The sequence below is a fragment of the Arvicanthis niloticus genome, chromosome 6, assembly GCF_011762505.2.
Source record: "Arvicanthis niloticus isolate mArvNil1 chromosome 6, mArvNil1.pat.X, whole genome shotgun sequence".
Taxonomy (NCBI): domain Eukaryota; kingdom Metazoa; phylum Chordata; class Mammalia; order Rodentia; family Muridae; genus Arvicanthis; species Arvicanthis niloticus.
Window position 1 is genome coordinate 32431637 of NC_047663.1, and position 20101 is coordinate 32451737.

General features: G+C 42.8%; 1 protein-coding gene across 3 annotated transcripts in view; it reads left to right on the forward strand.

Annotated features, from left to right (window-relative positions):
* Positions 1-20101, forward strand: part of Ankfn1 (ankyrin repeat and fibronectin type III domain containing 1) — a 384869-nt gene that overhangs the window by 81101 nt on the left and 283667 nt on the right. The window contains exon 1 of one of the 3 annotated variants that reach the window (XM_076936038.1): positions 43-76. The exons of the other annotated variants lie outside the window; for them this stretch is intronic. The gene's annotated coding sequence lies outside the window, so the exon portion shown is untranslated. Of the gene's footprint in view, positions 1-42; positions 77-20101 lie in introns of those variants that run through there. 3 annotated transcript variants of the gene reach the window in all.

The window sequence follows — 20101 nt, forward strand, 5'->3', positions numbered from 1 at the left end:
GCGTTTCTGCTTGCCTTCTTATCTTTGACTATTTATGTTTATGAATATTCGGAAACCAAGCATTGCTCATTTTCAGGTTAGTGCCCGCTGATTGCTGTTGCTGTTAAACACTTGCCTCTCTCTCTCTCTCTCTCTCTCTCTGTGTCTCTCTCTCTCTCTCTCTCTCTTTCTCTCTCTGTCTTTCCTTCTTCTCCTTCCTTTCTTCCTTCCCTCACTCCCTTCCCTCTTTGCTACACTGATGGAGGAGCGAGTGAGTGCTTTTGGAGAAGTTTTAAATGCCTGAGCAGGGCTGGGAGGGTCTCCTGCAGCACTGTAAAAGTCTTCCTCCTCACTGGGAGTCATGCAGTTGTTTGAATCCCCTTCGCTGACCCAGGAGACCTCATGTGTGTGGCTGGCTGTTGGAAGGAACGTCTATTATTGACTTGGCAAACAGTTATCAACAGTTTCTATGGCAATTCAGAAGCATGTTACTTAAGTCCGGGTTTCTCTGTTTGTGTGTGTGTGGGGGGGGTGAGGAGTGGGGGTAGGGTAATGGTATTGGATACTGAGGGAGGGAAAACCATCAGACCTCTACCCTAGGACTTCAGCAGGCACTAAGGATGCTAAAATGCTCCCAGATATTGACTTCAGGCTTACAGTCTTGGACAGAAGCAGAAATAGGTGCTGAAAGTAAAGGCTAAACAATCACTTTCCTCTCTCTTTCTTTCTTTCTTTCTTTCCCCTCTCTCCTCTTCCTGTCCCCTTCTTCCCCTTTGTCCTGCTTCCTTAACTTCTTTCTTTCCTCCTTCCAAGTCTCTCTTCTCTTCCCTCCCTTCCTTCTTTCCCTTGTCTCTCTGTCCTTTTAAAACCCACTTTCAGGTTTCTAAGCATGCCTGTTTATAGAAGCAGGTGTTTTGAGATACTCTGAGTTTAAACTGGTTACTCCATTATCCTGTTAGCCACATTTGAAAATAATCTGATTTCTTTCATTCTGCCTTCAATTTTCCAGTTAAAGCCTTCGGGACAAGGGCTGTGTGCATTACAGTTACATCTCAGAATTAACCAATCACAAGCCCTGGAATGTTTTAATGTTCTGAGTGTTCTATAAGTGTTTATAGAGCTCACTTGCTTTTTATTTTTTGGAAATGTCTTATGTAGTCCACTGAAATCACTGTATAAACAAGGTTAGCCTTGAACAACTGATCCTCCTGCCTCCACCTCCCAAGAGCTGAGATGATAGGTGTCAGCCAACTATGCTGTGCTTTGAGTAGTCTCCTGTGGGAGCAGCCCAAGGTATCTTAGCTGCTCATCTTTACCATTGTTTGCCAGGAGTGTGGAGCTGGGGCCAGTCTGATCCACCGACTCAGGCTCTGGATGCTACCGGACATTCCTCAGCAGTGGGACCCCACTCAAGTTCCTTTGCTTATCTCTGTCTAGTGACAATGTTCAGGAGAGAATAGTGCCACTATAACTATTTCTCTGAAGGCCTCAGCCTGCAAAAGGACCAGGGAAGGGAAGGCAGGAGTAGTCAGGGGCAGCTGCCCCTCGAACAGAGGACTGTTCAGGAATAGGAAGACGGAACTCAAAGAGGCTCAGGGCTTGGAAACTGGATGCTGTAGTGCCTAGGATGTGGTCCTTTCTAACTCTGACATCCTCCAACATTAGACTCATCCTACCAGCTTTGTGTTACCGGTGCTATGTTGAGAACTTTTACCTTTGACAAGGTCCTATCTTGATTTGCTCTAACTAAGGCAAGTATGCTGTCTTGGGGGTGAGAAAATGAGATCTGAATCTCTGTCCTTGTTGGCAGGCTCTTCAACTTAAGCCAGTTATACTCAGCCATCTGATCCCAGTCTATCCTTTAACATATGCAGCCATTGATAGAGAATAATGGAAAGAACACTCCTTTTCTCTGATAGAGTAGATGGAAACCCTTTGCTCTGAAGAGGTGGTATTTTAAAGGCTTCAACATTACTTGAATGAGGAACAAACTTTGGTGGCTTTGGTCTGGGGGACCATGGGTATGAAACTCTTGATGGAGCCAGAAGCAGGCAGGAAGGCTTGGCATGTTTAAATCAAAGCAGGGTATCTGGGACAAAGGCAATGATGCAGAAGACTGGTCCATGGGCTTTAAGTAAGACAGTCTAGGTCTCCACCCCCAGAGGGCATAGTAGAGACTGGTGGAAAGCCATTGGACATATTTTCAAACAGAGGTGATCATCTCTGGACACTTCATCACCTGCAGAGAGAAATGTGTTCCCGAAACCTTGCGTAAGAATGTGGTTGGTCAGTACAACAGGCTTGGAAATGATATGATATTTGGGAAACTTAGATATGTCCAGCAAACTTAGGTTTAGTCCTGACCTTGAAACTTATTCACTATCTACTAACACGCACGCGTGTGTTATTTAAATTCCAATATCATTTGCCTGGGTGACTGCTGAAGACAAAGCAGCCAGTAACCATGCCAACTCAGAACAGATGCTTGAAATGATGGCCATTACTGTCAGAGCAAGTCTCAGGACCTCTGCACTGTCAGCCACATATGAGCAAGAGATCCCAGACATGTTACATACACAAGCATTCTCATATTCTACTCTTTTTGCTCCTCTGGAGAGGAAATGAGAAGAGGTAAGGTAGACTGTGCAAAGACATGAAGATGGAGCACAGGATATGGACAGTTGATAAAGTATCTACCTAACAAGCAGGAAGACCCAAGAGCCCCAAGTTTCTTGTAAAAGGCTAGGTATTGTCACACATGTCTGTAACTCTAAGATGTGAAGTAGGTATTGGAGGCAGGCAGATCCCTGAAGCTTGCTGGCCAGGATAGCCAATCAGTGAGCACTAGACTCAGAGAGAGACCCTGATGAAAAAGACCAAGTGATGACTGATTGAAGAAGACACCTTAGGTTGACCTCTGGCCTGCACACAAACATGCATGTGTACTATATGCAAAGGTATGTGCACAGCCATGTGCACACACATACAAAGCTGGTTGAGATCAGGGCTGTGATGAAAGGATAGGTTCTTTACTCCTGACTAGTATTCATTTTAATATTATATAATATGTTAAATATATATACACATATATAGTTAGAACATATAATTAATATATAGTAAGCTAGAATATATACTTAACTATATATAATTATTATATTATGTATTGTATGGTAATATATACATATATTATAATCAGCAAACAATGCCCCCCAGACCAATCTAGATTCATAAATAATATTTTATTGGAACATAGCCAACCTCATTTAGCTACACCGTATCAATGACTGTTTTAGTGATTTGACAGAGAAGCAGAGTACAAGCCACCAAACTTGTCTGGGCTGCGAAAGCTGCCCTTCACGAGTGATGCTTGCCAGGCCCTGATCTCCACTGCTCTGTTCTGTCATTGGCATAACTCTGTTGCATTATCCTAGAAAGGAAATGTGGCAGAAAGGAAGGGCCATGTCTCTGAGCAGCAGGATGGAGAGTTTTTCCTGAGAGAACTTGGTCCTGGTGGGTACTGCAGTGAGTGACTTCAGCCACAAGATTTCGGGGGGGTGGGGGGGAGAAGGACACTGTTCACCCAAGGAGGTCAAGAAACAGGGAGAGTGGGAACTCTGGATGTACAGGCCTGGGTTATTAGGATAGGAACATTGAATCCTTGCCGTTGGCAGCTTTGATGATCAGCTATAGAAAGTGGATGAGGAGGGAGATGGAGAACAGATCCTGCATCCGTATCTAGCCATCTCTGCTTAAGTGGCTTGATGGCTGTGACTGTCTGGAGCTCACCCCTCAGGGAACAGTCTTGCATCCTAGATCAAGTCACCCGATACCCAGCTGAGCATTGCCAACACATTGGGAAACAATATTTCTTATCCTTAAAGCCCACCAGAAAAAAATGCTTATGGAACCCTCTGCAGGATCTGCCTTTCTCTCTCAAGACTTTAGTAGGTATATTGAGGTACTGTGGTATCTTGAGAAGGGCCATATCCCTGCTGACATGCAAGATGTCCATAGGGTGGCATCCTTCTTTGCTATCCATGTTCCCACTAATGCACTTACACTACACTGTCCCTTCCATGACCAAGCTACAGACTGTGAACCTTCCACTGCATTCAGGCATTAATCTCATGTTTGTGGATACATTTACAAGAAGCAGCATGAGTCAGAAGGCTTCCCTCCACTGGATGTGTGGAAGTGGAAGTTTCCATTTACTCCAAGGTGTTCTTCTTGACTCCCAGTTTCAAACTCAGCTTGTTGCCTTAAGCAGTGGAAAGTAAGTTACACGGCCCTTCAACTCTAGATAATATACATACAGTGCCATGCATTTCCTGGCACTCTTTAATTTCCAGCCAGCCTCCATGGCGAACACCTCAGCTTTCTGCAATGCTAAATCATCCACCAGACCCCTCGGCCCTGGCATTTCAGAGCACTGCTGTGTCTTTCCACTGATCCAGTAAACAGATGTGTTAATTTTTGTCTTGTTCAGAATATCTCAGCCATTTGAAGACCATTGACTTGGGTTGGCTTAGCCATGCAACCCTAACACTCTAGCTGATGCCCCGCCGGAGCAGCTGCCCTTATGAATGTCTGAGACTTCCTCATTCCTAGAAATAAAGAAGTCATTGTAAGAACAAATGTCAGGACAGCTAATTCCAATAGGGACTTTTCCTCTTCACCTAGACCTTGTGGGAAACCAAGAAAGGAGCAACAGACAACCTCTGGCCTGGAAGCTGGCTCAGTCAGGAAGTGTGTGCTATGCAAGCATAAGGACCAGAGTTCAATCCCCAGAACCCACATGAAGAAGCTGGTTGTGGTAGCTCCTGACTGTGATCCCGGGAGGTGGACATAATCAGATAACTGAGTCTCACTGGCTGGCTACACTAGCCTAATTGTCAGGCTCCAAGCTAATGAGAGATCTTGTCTCAAAACAATAAGATCCTGGGTCCTGAGGAATAAAATTCAAGAGGTTGATCTTTGGTATCTATGCAAACCTGCCCACATTGGTATCCCTACATGAACACACACACACACAGAGAGAGAGAGAGAGAGAGAGAGAGAGAGAGAGAGAGAGAGAGAGAGAGACAGACAGACAGACAGAGAGACAGAGAGAAAGAGACAGAGAGAGAAAGAGAAAAACAGAGAGAGAGAGAGACAGAGACAGAGACAGAGAGAAAAGCAAGGAAGGAGAAGGTAAAGAGAGAAGAAAGACAGCTTCCTAAGACTCACTCTGCTATCTGATTTCCTTTGACTTCTTCCACAGCCATAAGGCTATGACCATTATAGTTGATGAAAATGTAATAGGTAGGTAGGTAGGTAGGTAGGTAGATAGATAGATAGATAGATAGATAGATAGATAGATAGATAGATAGATAGATACAAACAAACAAACACAAAACCTGTAGAAAAGTACTGGGGCCCTGGGGATAAAAGAGGTAAAGCCAGGGGAAATAGACCACCTCCTGCCTTAAGGAAGCTACCCCTCACCCATAAACGTGAATTGAGCCAACAGATTCAAGAGGCAAATACAAGAAACAAAAAGTGGAGAGGAAGCAAGTATCACAGGATCCCACACTAAAAGTAAGTGGTCCTTTACAAGTGTGGTTAAATTCACAGAGACCTAAAGTTATCAAAAATAGTTTGTATACCCACTCCAAACCCCCAAAATAAAAGCTTTGAAGGGATTTTCTCATCCTCTCATGAACAGCTGCAGAAGAAAAGGAGAAGGAAGAAGGGAGGGGAGGAGGAGAAAAAGAAGGAGGAGGAAGAGGAGGAGGAGGAAGAGGAGGAGGAGGAAGAGGAGGAAGGGGAAAATGAAGAGGGTGAGGAGGAGGAGGAGGGAAAGGAGGAAGAAGAGGAAGAGGAGGAGAAAAAGGAGGAGGAAGATGAGGAGAAGGAGGAGGAGGAGAAAAGGAGGAGGAAGAAGAGGGGGAGGAGGAAGATGAAGAGGAGGAGGAGGAGGAGAAAAAGGAGGAGGAAGATGAGGAGAAGGAGGAGGAGGAGAAAAGGAGGAGGAAGAAGAGGGGGAGGAGGAAGATGAAGAGGAGGAGGAGGAGGAGAAAAAGGAGGAGGAAGAAGAGGAGGAGGAGGAGGTATCTTTGACAGCCTTTAAATTCATGATTGCAGTGTGTTAAACATCAGAAATATTTAAATGCTACCAGAAACAAACAAAAGTCTTATTGCTCTGTTTAAGTGTATATTCTTTAATGCTGCTCCAGTCAAATGGTTTCCTAGCTCCATTATTTATATAAACAAAATCTATCATCATCGAGGAGTCATATGGGGGTGAAAAAGACCGATTTTGTTGAAATCTGCCTAATGTGACCATTTCCTTTTTCTTTCAAGAGAATTTAATTAATCATCTTATATTCACTCTATAGCCAGAAGGTAAGCATGTGTGCTAAGCCTGACAATAGATTTTGTTTAGTTGGGCTTGGAACCAGCTGATTCATTGAGCTGACAAATGTCTTGTCCTTATGATTTACCTTCTGTGTCCATAATTAGCTGATCTTCTTAATTCTGAATTGGATATGTGATACACAGGCCCAGTCCTGCCTTGATATTGCTTAGCCCTCTGGTGCAAATACTTGGCTCGCACAGATGCCTTATCTGTGACTTCTCAACTCTCCTTCAGCTCCCTTAAATAGATAGGAAATGTACAGCACTGCCATTCTATAGCTTACATTTTCTTCCCAGGTTCACTCCTGTAGTCTGTGACGTGGACCAGTAGAAAATGCAGAATGATTCTAGACCATGATGGGAGTATCCATTGGTAATGTCAAACCAGATACTTTAACTTCTCCCCAAATACAGAATACTTGCACTCCAGCAGATGCGCCATTTTCTTAAACACTGGTTGGTCTTATAATGGGATTGTGTGTTTTTGCATTTGGGGATTGGGTTATATTTTTTGTCAGAACATAAGGAATGGGAGACAATTAGGAATGGGAGAAACCTCAATTTTCCTGCTTGTTGTCAGCCCAAGAATGGTAATGAAAATATAAATATCAAATCATTGGGTATCAGTGTGGGAGAAGGGTTGAAGCTGAGGGTTACTGATAGATTTGTTTAGATGATATGGGGGAGGGAGGGCAGGGCACAGATGTGAAGGGGCACCTGGTGTTAACCTCCTGTTGTGTGTTTGCAGGGCCACAGAGTCAGGGCACTTTGTTAAGGTCCAGCCTGCTTCTTCAGACAGCGATGGAGCAAGTTGGAGATTAATACGTGTGGTTCTAACCACCTTTCATATCTTTACAGTGAAACATTATTTATAGAAATCAATTAGCCCTCTGTCTCTACAGTTTTGGTACGAGGTTCTGTCCAGGTTTCTGGCGAGCTCTTTGAGAGGATGATTGATGGTAAACTTTCAGAATGAATAAAAAATGAGCACTCCCCTAGGAACTGGTATGGCAGAGAGAAAGGTAAATGATTTTAAATTTTTTTTTTCATACTTTGTACATCTCTAGACTACCAGAGAAGCAGTGTGGCCCTTGTTCCAGGCTCTCCTGTAGCTAGCTGGTTGTCTTTTTTTCCCTTTTCTCTCACAAAATCAGCTGTCTGCTGTAGAAGCTTTAGGAAAGCTTGGTACCTATAGCTGAAGCTGTGGGAAATTAAAAGGTTTCTTCTCTTGCCAAGCTAGTGATTAGTGATGCTGCTAAGAGATAAAGACGTCCGGGGAAACGCAACAAGACTCACACATTTTCTTTCATGGAAACTTGCAAGAGATGGGAGCTGCCGACTGGCCTGCGCCGAATGATTCTAGGAGCCAAGGAGTTACACGTATAAAATCTTATTGCAATGAATTCCAAGGACAACACCTATTGATTTGCTCTGCAACTCTAGTCTTGCGAGCTGATATCAAAGTGCATCCTCTCCTAACTACAGCACCTCACTCCAAGATGGGAAACGAGATGTCTGGGGTTCCTTGAAATTGAGGCTCTCTTCAGAATACGGTTGTTTGTTATTTGTTTGCTTGTTTGTTGTCTTTTCTTTTTTGAATAGCTGTGGGTAGTAGTTATGCATAGGCTCATTAGTACCAAAAATAAGTGGACTGGGCACTAACTGGGGTCTGAGTCATTCTGAGGCTCAGGGAACACTGAGTAAGAGAGGGTTTCCAGGATGTAAGAACAAAAGAAGAGGGCAGTGTGCCACCAAAGGATGTCTCCTGTATAGGGCATGGCTTTTGCAATCACAAGCTCACTGAAGCTGTGGCTACCTGCACAAAATATAGCCCATCAGCATTTCATGGGGCGGGGGGAGGAATAAATGAAGCCCCGTTCCTCCATGAAGAACCACTGGCAATTCATGGTTGCTGGAGAATGAGTGGCATTGCCATCAGTGGTACCCCAACTGAAAAGCCACCTACATTCCAACCAACAGCCTCTCACATAGGCCATAGGCTCATCCAAGCAACCCTAATTAATCTCTCTGTCTCTCTCTGTCTCTCTCTGTCTCTCTGTCTCTGTCTCTGTCTCTCTCTCTCTGTCTGTCTCTCTCTCTCTCTCTCTCTCTCTCTCTCTCTCTCTCTCTCACACACACACACACACAGAATATAGGAGTTGGAGAAGAGTTTTTAAGTGGCAGTCTCAGATGAAAGAGAGGAAGATGGTAAAAATTATTAAAAATGCTCTGTATAGATGTTTGAAATTGCAAAAGAATAAAAGTTTTGTTTTCATAGTTCCTTTTTATAAGAAAGTAAAGACCAAACAGCCACATAAAATTGAAGTCTAATTTCAAGTGAGGACAGGACCAGTAGCTCATGGACTATAGACTCAAGTGCCATTGACCTTTAGGGGCATTCATTTGTTTGTCGTTCTTAACTGTTTTGAGAGTGTATAGGGGATCTTTTGATAGCTCTCTCATGCTCAAGGTGTTGGTGGTAGCAAACACCGGGGATCTACGTGTTGGTGTCTTGTTAAGAACCTTGAAAGATACTAGAATGTCCTCACTCGTGTTCCTCTTCCTCCTCTGTGCATGAATGAACATCACAGTGGTCACCTGTCATGGAGACACACTGAGAGGATTCAGTAGGGTCTTAAGGAAAGGTGCTTTGCATGCCATAAACACAATAGAGCCATTGTGGTAGCATCATCAGGACTCAGCAGAGCCAAGTGAGTTTTCTTGCTTGCTAAACGTTCATGTTCAGTGGAGAACTTGCTTCACTCTGTGAACTGTTGTATAGGTTGGGGCGGTCTAAGTAAATACATTATGGGATGTCAATGCCTCACTGTCACTTGTGATCTTCTCTTCATGGCTTATAACAGGTGCTCAGTATGTTCCATCACATTTAAGATTTGGTAGGTTTTATTGTTGTTGTTTTATTTATTTAAATTTCAAATGTTGTCCCTATTCCCAGTATCCCCTCTGCAATCTCCACCCATCCTATCTCCCCTCCCCTCTGCCTCTAAGAGGGTGCTCCCCCACCCAGCCACTCCCACCTCACTGCTCCCAATTTTTTTTTTTTTAATAGTACACTGCCATTGTCTTCAAACACACCAGAAGAGGGCATCAGATCCCATGACAGATTCCATGTGATTGCTGGGAATTGAACTCAGGACCTCTGGAAGAGTAGTCAGTGCTCTTAACCATTGAGCCATCAATCTCTCCAGCCCTGATAGGTTTGCTTTTAGTTAATTTTGCTCTCCTGAGACAGGATCCCATTATGTAGCCTTGACTGGCCTGGAATTCATGGTAGCTCAAGCTGTTCTCAGACTAGCAAGAATCCTCCTGTCTCTGCCTGCTGAATGCTAAACTGATACACTTCTACTGCCATGCCTGGTTAAGCCTATCTTAAGCTTAGATAAAGTCTTCTTTATCTTATTTAATTTGACTTCTCAGTTGTAAACATACACAAACTCTGCAGAGTGCAGTTTAATAATAATCAATTATCATTAAATGCTGATTTCTGAATATTCATTGGTTCTTCATATTGGGACATGGTCCTTCAATGTCCAATGAAGCAAATCTAACACAGTCCCTGGCATGTGTGTTTGTAATGATGAGTGGTGGACACACAGCCTACAAAGCAAACTCAAGGAGAACTGTGCAAAGGAGGTATTTTCAAATAAATAAAATGTTTAACTTTTTTATTTTGATTTCGGTGGGAAAAGAATTGCCCAAAGTGTGCAAAAGATGTGGTTTTCTAACTTAAGCGACAACTCACAAAAAAATCTGGACAGACCTCATAATCCTTGGAAATGCTGAAAAATCCATGCTTGCAAAATTGCAAGGCCCACATGGTAAGGCTAATCTTCACAGGAGTGAGCACTGGTTGGTCAGCACCAGGAACATTTTTATCATCACCTTTGTCCTCATTTCATACATCTCTCCAAATATAGCCAGAGGGTTTTCCCTCTGTGGCTCCTAAGTTACAGATTCGTGGTTTTCACCAAATTCTTATGGTAAACATAGGGGAGGGGAGAGTTCTATCTGGGCTGAATAGGTACAGACCTGTTTTCTTCTTGTCATGGTTCCCTAAACAACTCAGAAGAACATCCATCAACAGACTGTAAGTGTTCAGCATAACTAGTCTAGCATATAGGAAGTGGGTGCAAGTTCTAAACAAACACTTTACTATTCTCTTCTAAAGACTTGAGTATCCACAGTATTTTTGAAATAAATCCTCTGTAGACTCTAAAGGATATTGAACCCCAAAGTCCTAGAAATTAGGATTTCAACATATGGATTTGGGTGAAGAGATGCAACTCATTCCAAACTTCACACTGAAAGCACACATAAGTTGGGGTTGACAAACATCTCTTGTGTCAATACCACTTTCTGCAAAGGTAGACTGATCCATCCTTCAAAAGAGTCCACCGAGGCATTCAGCACTCCGGATTTGCTGGTCGAGCCAATCAAAGCGGAGACAAACAGGCTCTCCTGCCGTGTTGTCCAATACACATTTAAAGCTTGACAGATGAGAACTAGTAACCACTTTATGTCCAAGACGTCAATTTTGCCTATAAAGGTTTACAGAGAAATTTTTTTTTCACAGAGCAGAGCCAAGCAGAGATGACTTGTTATTACCTTCACTACACACAGAGTTTTCTCCTGGACTCTGGCCACTGTTTAGACTCAGCTGTGTCCAACTTTAAGCAATTCATGAAGCAAGTAATATTATTGCTATGAGGCAGAAGGCCCTGGCTGGATCTTGGGGGTTTAGTTTGTTCCTTCAAACCTGCAGCTCTTGTCGTTCATGCACTGGTGCTGACACTCTCTCAACACACTAATCTGCCACCTTCTTCCATGACCTGTGTCCACCCGCTCGAAGGTTCATCCTTCGTACATGTATTTCTTTGGAAAAATGCTGTTTGTGACAGCAGGTGTCTATTGACCAAAAACCTATGAGTCTGCTCCTGAAATCACGTAGTTTGTCCCATCGAGATATGTGACAGGTGAGAGATGTCGCAGTGGTCTCCTGAGGCCCAGTCACTGATGGGAAGGAACTTCTCCATCCGGCTCTACCTAATAGCAATCACTCCTTTCCAATGTTCATGAACACTGGTCCACTATTCCAAGAAAGCAAGTCGAACACACACATGGGTACCACAAATGAAGACATCAGGGCTAATCTATAAACAATCCAGATGTGTAACTATAGCTCCTGTTGTGCTTACTCAGTGCAGGGGCATATTCCAGGATTTATTCATTTATCCACTCTCTCATTCTCACCCCCTCTCTCCCGCTCCCTTGCTCCCTTTCTCTCTCTCTCCCCATTTCCCCCTCCCTCTCCCCATTTCCCCCTCCCCCTCCCCAACACTGTGTGTGTGTGCTTGTGTGTATGTGTGTGTGTGTGTGTGTGTGTGTGTGTGTGCTTGTGTGTGCTGGTGTTCACACACACAACCATAGGATTTGAATTAATCTCCAGCAGCAGCAGTAGGCATCGCCCATATGAAATGTATTCCCAAGTGTGCCTAACAGTAGTTGTCTGTCATCTGTTTAGACCTCCACTTTTGTCTGTTTCATCTGCTCTGGCTGCACTGCTTGTCATGATTTCCCATCTTCCTTTGCCTTTATATCTGGGTCTCCCTTAGCCCAGAAAGCCCTTCACTGTGTTTCATAACCATGTCTGCCAGATAACCTCAGATCTTACTTTGTACCTCAGCCTGGACAAGGGACCCTCCGTGAATTCTTCTCTGGCCCATGCTCTTAAGTCCCATCATACCCTGCCCATCTTTATGGTGTCTTTTCTCAAGTTGATTGCTCTATTTTTATCCAAACTGTGAGCTCCTTTGGAGTTAGGATTGCATATCTCACATTAAAACCTCCCACTCTTAGAACAGAATCTGGGACATGACTGATGTTTAATGAATATGAATGATTGAATATAAACAAATGAAAGAAAATTTGAAGGCATAGCTTATTTATTTATGTATCTTTCATTTATAATGTTGTTGTTGACAGATCTTTTTAAACATCAGCAATCTGGGGATCATCAGGCCTCGTTATTTGATAGCAACAAAGTCCCTTTAATACAGACTAACCCTTCCCCATACATCCTGACTTCAAGTGGAAAAGAGTCAATGGTCCCAGGCTATTCTCTGGATTTCACATTACAGAGTTCATCTCAATCCTCAGGATCATGAGTCAATTTATTTCTCAGTAATACTCTGTCCTCTCAGTTAAAAATACTCAGTGGTGGAAACTATTGCACAAGGCATGGTGGGAAACAAAATCCACTGTAGACTGTCAAAATTACGATCTATGGAATGGAAACACCAATATACATACTATACTCATTATTATGGTGTCCCCAAATTTTATACCAGACTTAAGACCAAAAGGTAAATGTTCATATCTTGGCACGGTAGGTGGCACGGAGCAAGTTGGTGAGTGTTCAGGGCTAGCTAACTTATTTTTGCTAAATGAAATGGGCTTCATAGGTGAACATTAAGCTCTATGCCACTACTATGGAATTAAAGTTTATTATACTTTTGATATGAGCATGTACTTTGGATATGCCTGTCATTCTGCTTAACATTTTAAAGATGAGTAAACCCAGGAAAGATTTCCCCCAAAGTCAAATACAGCCTGTTTCTTTCTAGTCTGTCATAAGCTACCATTCTCTAGCCTAGGCCTTGTAACCCATGTGTTTACTTTGTGCACTGTGAAGGTATGTGTGTGTGTGTGTGTGTGTGTGTGTGTGTGTGCGCACATGCACACATCTGTGTGTATGTGAGTATAGCAATTCGTGTGGAGGTCAGAGGATAATCTTGCTGTGAGTCCTCACTTTCCACCTTATTTGAGACAAAATCCTGCTACTTGCCACTGCAAAAGCCAGTCAACTTCCAGGGCTTCTCCTGTCACTACCTCCTGTCTACCAAGCACTAGAGTTACAAATGTGCCCTGCCACTCCCAGCTTTATGTGGGTTCTGAGGATTTGAACTTAGGTCCTCTCTCTAACAAGTACTTGATCCAGACCCTACAATTTACTACTGAGAAAGTCATTTACAGATATCTAGATAGTCAGCAACACCTGCCCCGCTAATTGACATTGTAGAGGTTTTTCTCTATTATACAAAACTGCTCTTATTTAGACCATTCGCCGCCGTTCAAAGCAGAACTTGATTTGAGTGACACAGAGCATTTCCGGTTCCATTCCCCTTGTCCAGAAAGTGAATTTCCAAAAAGGATTGAAGCTCAGTGTTGTCTGAGTAATGAGTCCTACATACCCAAGCTTCTCAGAGTCCCAGTGAAATCTATAAAACACCATGTCAGCGGTCAGCACAACACACCCTGCCGTGACTCTGAATCAGCCGTGTGGGATGCTTGGCATCAGAAAGACCAAACATTCGGGTGTTGGGCTTTTTTTCTTTTCTTCTTTTTTCCAGCTTTCTTCTGAGTGTTTGGCACTAAAAGACACGGGCAACTTTAGCCTAGAATACAGATTATTTAAACATGGGATTAGTCTGGGATTTCTTGCAGGGGAAGTTTTCTTTTCAACATTACTTTCCAGAACAGCGCATTGATCTCTGTGTATAGCAGCACGAGATTCTTCGGTTACGTGCAGAATTCTTCCTCTTCTGTTGTAATCACCCTCATATCCTGTGACCTCCTCTGTCCTCAATCGGGTCCTCTCATGAGATCCTTTAGAATCTGCCTGACCTGTCCTGCCTCTGATTTCCACAGGTCAGGGACACAAGCTGCCAGTGCCACCTCCTTGGTGAAAAACGTGTGGTGGGTTCATTCTCCACGTGACGTCTGTTCAAATGCAGTAAGTTTTCTTGCTGTGTAGTGTGGAGGGGGAAGGCAGAGGCAGTGAAAGCAGGTAGTCTTTGTTCTGGTGCTGGCTAGACCTTGGGAGAGTTGTTTTCTCTCTAAATCTCAGTCCCTTTGAACATGGAATGAAATCATTGGAAAAGATCAAAGATGGTAGACAGGTGACATTCAGACCCCACCACTTTTGTTCAGTGCTCTTGAAATTTGTTGTGACCTGACCTTTGCCTTGGCTCTAATGAACTTCAAACCCGGTCTGAAGCCACTTGCAGCAGACCAGTGTTAATCTTTAGATCAAAAGTCCCTGGACCTTTCTCTCCCGTGATAATCTCCGAATTGATCTTCTACCGTTCTATGGTCTTCTTTACATCCTAACCACCTACGAATCCTACTACAAAGCTCACACTGCAGCCAACAACATTTTGAGCATTGCCTTCATGTGTGTTTGGAATAGTCTAGACCTTTGGATGCCCTCTCATTTCTCAGCTTCACAGTATTTTATCAAAGTCCTACCATCCTGCAAAGCTCCGTTTACTGAAACCCTAGCTAGTAACCCCAGCCTGTGACCATACCATCCACTTCTGTATCTCTGAGGCCGTTTTCTCCCCTTCAGCTGAAGTATATTTTGAAGACAAGCTCCATATCACTTCTCTGACCTTTTCTGGTTTTGTATTTAATTATGTCATATATGGTGTTCTTAGCTTAACACCTGACATTTCCAACCCATGTGCTAATTCCAGTTCTTCCTACCGGTTCTTGAGAGTCCTCTAGATAAGTCCCTGAATCACACTAATACTCAGGACAGCCACCCCTGCCCACCCCTCAGCTAGAGCAGCCTGTTATAGCCTAAAGGAGCAATATTTACTTGTTGAACAGAAGGGAGAATGAGACAAGCATGCGCACTGAGGTGTATCATGACTTTGTGATCACTGCCTCACTTTGTGAGGGAGATAAATGATGGACACTTCCGCATCATGCACTTTTGGTCATCTAGAACGAATGAAAACCCCATCACTAAAAATAGAAATAAGGAGAGAAAAGACAATCACGAAAGCCACAGCCAAAAATGAAGTCACCCACGCCAGGTAATCACAGAGCCAACCTCAGTGGGCCTGGGAAATGCAACCTTGCATATACTCAGAAAGTAAGGTGGACAGGGTGTTTGTTAATGAGTAGAAAATGTATGTGCTGAGAACAGTACCTGGAGTATAGAACCCTTGGGCAAACTCTATGTAACAATGGATCTTCAACAGTGCTTGGTATCTTTCCTCTTTTCTTCCTAATGAGCTCGAGTTAAGGTGGACATGTATTCGTGGGCTGGTTAGTTTTTAACTGCTGGACAGAAACTAGAATCACATGAGGCAGGGAAATGTCAATTGAGAAAATGCCTCCATTCAATTGGCCTGTGGGCATGTTTATGTGGCACTTCCTTGAGTTTTGATTAATTTAATTATGTTTGTATTTGAGAGGGCTTGACCCATTGTACATGGCGTCACCCCTACACCCCTAGAAAGGTGGGCCTAGGAGACATAAGACAGGTAGCTGAACATGATCCTGGAAGCAAGCCAGGAAGCAAGCCATGGTTCCCTCTCGAATTCCTTCCCTGACTTTCCTCAATGAAGGACTGTGATTGGGACATATCAGAGAATTAAACCCCTTTCTCCTCAAATTGCTTGTGGTTATAATGTTATTTTTCACAGGGAGAAAAAAAACTAGGTCAATTTATTATTACTTTTTCATTTAAGATTCAAGTCTTGACACAAAGTGCTCAAGAGATAATCACCAAGTAATTTTAATGAGAAATTTGTGATTTTTTCCCCAAGCTACCTTCAATTCACAAGAAATGTATTTTTGAGTTTGTAGAGATTAACCAGTCAGTTACAAAATTGGTCTGACATTTGGGGTAATTGTCCCTTCTAGAGTCTACATAAGGCACCAAAAATACTTTCTTTTGGTTTTCTTGTTTTGTTTTCCTTCTATTTAGGGTTTTTGGCCCACCCCTCCCGTGGTTCATTTGTTTTTGTTTTTCACACTTTCAGAACACATAGAACTAATAAATATATTTCATTATTATTGTAATGCGAGGTGTCCGCATGATGATATTGGTTCCACACAGAGCCTACTTTTCCTCCTTTTGCAGCAGAGCCATTGTGAGATTCTCCCAGAGCCCTTGCAGCAAGATACCTGGGGTGAGAGCCTGAGTCACCCAAATATTCCCCAGTTTGTACCCCATCAGCCAAGAGAACACCCCCACACCCTACTCACACACTCATGCCCAGGGAGGGAGGAGTGTTCTGGTTCATATGGTTGGAAGGAGACAAGGAAGGGATTGGCCTGGGACCCCAACCTCTGCTAGACACCAGCCTAGGCTAAGGCAGAGGCTGAAGTCCACAGTACAGAGAAGCATAGTTAAATTCTTTTTTTTTTCAGCTTGCCCTCACTATTTCCTAATATAACCTTCAGCCTAAAATTTTCATATACGTATGTATGTATATGTATGTATGTATGTGTGTGTATATATATATATGCATATATATCATTCTTTGAACATTTCATATAATATATTTTGGTCAATCCCTTCCCCGTATCCTTCCAGATCTTACCCTACCTTCATATCCACCCAATTCCATGGTTTTTCTCTCTCTCTCTCAAGAAAAGCAAGCCCCCCACCCCAAAAAAAATGAAGTTCCTAAGTATGGGGCCTGCCTTGTAGTGCGGTTGTCACTCCATTGAAGAAAACAGATTTGCCCATCTCCCAGATTCTAGCAATCCTTAGTTAGGAGTGGGACTTTGTCCCCACCTCCATGTGTGGGCTTTGTCTGACAGCATGAGCTTGCATAGGTCTTGTGCATGCTGTCACAATTTCCATGAGTGTCTATGTGTGCCTTCTCTGTTTTGCCTGGGAAACATTGCTTTAAAAAGAAAAATTATCTACTACTTCTAGCTCTGACAATTCCCACTGACACATCTTCTATGTGGATATCGAGGCCTTAAGGGGCAGGATGTGATATAGCCATCCCATTTAAGGCTGAGAACTCCAAAGTCTCTCACTCTTGGTACATTGTTTAACTGTGGGTTTATGTTAACTATTATCTACAGTAAAAAGAAGCATCTGAGTGAGGCACTGTTCTCTATCCAATGTGTATAGCAACTTGTCATTGGGAGTTGTTTCTTAATGTTCATTTGGCAGAAGAAAAAAAAATAGTAGAATATTTTCCCTCATCCCTCCATGACCTTTCTAGTCTCAGGATCTTGGACTCATAAATAATGACAGGTATGGGTTTCATCTCATAAAGGAAGCTATAAACTCAGTTTTGGCAAGTGATTGGTTACTCCCATAACATACGTGTCAGTGAGCATCTTGGAGGGCAGGTCATTATTGCCACTTTCGGGGTTCATAGTTGGGTGAGGCTGATGATTTAGGTTTCTCCTCTAGAGGCATGTATAGAGGACCTACACACCTTCCAGCACTAGGAATGCTAGCTGGCAAGGGCAAAGCTTCCAGTTGAGTGCCAGCTAAATGTCTCCATGGTTTATGACAGAAGTATGTGGTATATTCAGGAATAGGGTCTTACTGTCAAATTGGGAGATGTAACCAATAGTATTAGCAATATCTTGTAATGTTGGGTGCCTCTGTCAGACCCCTTTGGCCAACGATTGAGAAAGCTGTAACTCTTTCCGTGTATGGGGGTGGTTATTGGGTAGTATCTAATGTTTCATTGGAGTATTGCCCCCCCCCATTATATGGTAATTTTGTTTAAATTTATTTTTATATGCATATGTTTGAGGAAGTTTCTACAGTAGTATACTTCTTATGGCTCTTAAAGGGTCTTCAGAGTTTGCTATCATTCCCTGTATCTCCCCCACCTTTCCCACCCTCCCACCCCTACTCCACCTAATTCTCTTGTTCTAATTTCTCTTTCACCCCTTTGTAACATTATATTTTATTTCCCCCTTCTTTGGAAGATTTCCTCTTTCCTCTGGTCCTTTCCTAGCTACCTAACCTCTGTTGATTCTCTAAACAAAGCACACATATGTAAGGCAGAAATACCAACATCCAACATTTGTCTTTCTGGGACAGTTTACCTCATTCGGGATGCTTCTAGCTCTATCACCTGAACATTTCATAATTTCATTTTTATTAACAGCTGACATAATATCCCATTGTACATATGTACTACATTTTCATTATCCGTTCCGTTCCTCAGTGGATGGGTAGCTAAGCTGTTTCTAATTTCTAGCTATGATGAATGGAGCCACAATGACCCTAGATGAGTTAGTATGGCTGTAGTCAGATGCAGAGTCCTTTGAGTATATGACCAAGAGTAGTTGGATATGGCAGTAGAACTATTTTTGGCTCTTTGAATAGCCTCCTCCCTGTGGCTGTATCAGTTTTTACTCCCACCAGTAATGAGTAAGTGTTCCCTTTTCCCCATATCTTTTCCAGATCTGCTGTCACTTGTTTTATTAATCTTGGCCACTCTGACTGTGATAAGATAAAAATCTCAAAGCAGTTTTAATTTGCATTTCCCTGATGGCTAAGGATGTTGCCCATTTTTAAAGTGTTTCTCAGCCGTTTGTTTCATCTTTTGAGAACTCTGTTTATTTCCATGCTCCGTTTTTAATTGGGTCATTTGTTTTCTTGATGTTCGGGGATTTTTTTTTCTTTGTCATTTGTATCTTCTAGATACAAGCCTTCTGTCAGACATATAATCCATAAAGTCTTTTCTCATTCTGTAGTCTGCCTCTTCACTTGAGTGATGATGTCCTTGGCTGTACAGAAGCTTTTCGGTTTAGTGAGGTCCTATTTATTAACTATTTATTTATTCATGTCTACACTCTCAGGGTCCTGTTCTAGAAACTCCTTTCCTGTGCCAGTGAATGCAAGCACACTCTCTGCTTTCTCTTCTATAGGATTCAGGCATCAGGCCTTATGCTGATATCTTTGGTCCGTTTGGACTTCAGTTTTGTGCAGTGTGAGAAACATTGATATCTTTTCGTTCTTCTACATGCCAGTTGAGTTTTCAAATTGATTTAACTCAAGACTTTCTATCATTTTTATCTGAAAACTCCCAAACTGCAACTAATAACCTGATCAATTGTATCAATGATACCCATATTGATTATGTACTCTTTAGAAAAATCATTCTAGAGGGCCATGGGCTGGAAATATTGAGAAAAGGTGAGTGTGGGAGAAACAGAAACCTCCACGGCTTAGGGGTTTAAGAAACTCACCATTCTCCAAAAGCCTACCCCTGCCCACCCTGTTTGAGTGGGTGGCAAGTCTTCCTTCCCGGCTGAACTCCAAAAACACCTTAGGGTCATCTTTGAATAGATCTTCTTTCTCTCTTATCCCTTACTTAACTGACAGAAAGTGCAAATACCTTCAAAATCATTTCAAAATCAGCTGATTTTCCTCTTCTCCATGGCCACACCCTTGTCTATGCTACGATCATATCTTAAACACTACTTTCTTCTTTGTGTTTGATTGAATCTAAACCCCTCATCCCCCCGTCAAAGCTGTCTCTTCAGAAAAATAAAGAGGTTAGGAGAGGGAATGGAAATGGTAGGCTTAGACCATGGCTCTGAAATTTTGTGGCTGTGAAGAAACCTGGTGAGTCCCTTCCTTTGAAGCATTGTGGTCTCCAGGAGGCTTATTATTGTTAGAGGGTGCCTATGACAGACCCTTCCTTAGTCAATACTACAGGGAATGATCTAGAAGACAGGCAGAACCTGGATACTCAGGAAGGAAAAGGAATAACTGAGAAGCAGAAAGACTGCATCAGGGACATCTTGGTGATGGTTTTAGAACAAAAGAAGAGCCCTAGAAGGAGGAGCAGGAGTGTCCCTCCAGAAGCTTTACAATTTTTTAGAATAGGAAGTAGCACATCTACCAGAGTGAGAAGGCAGG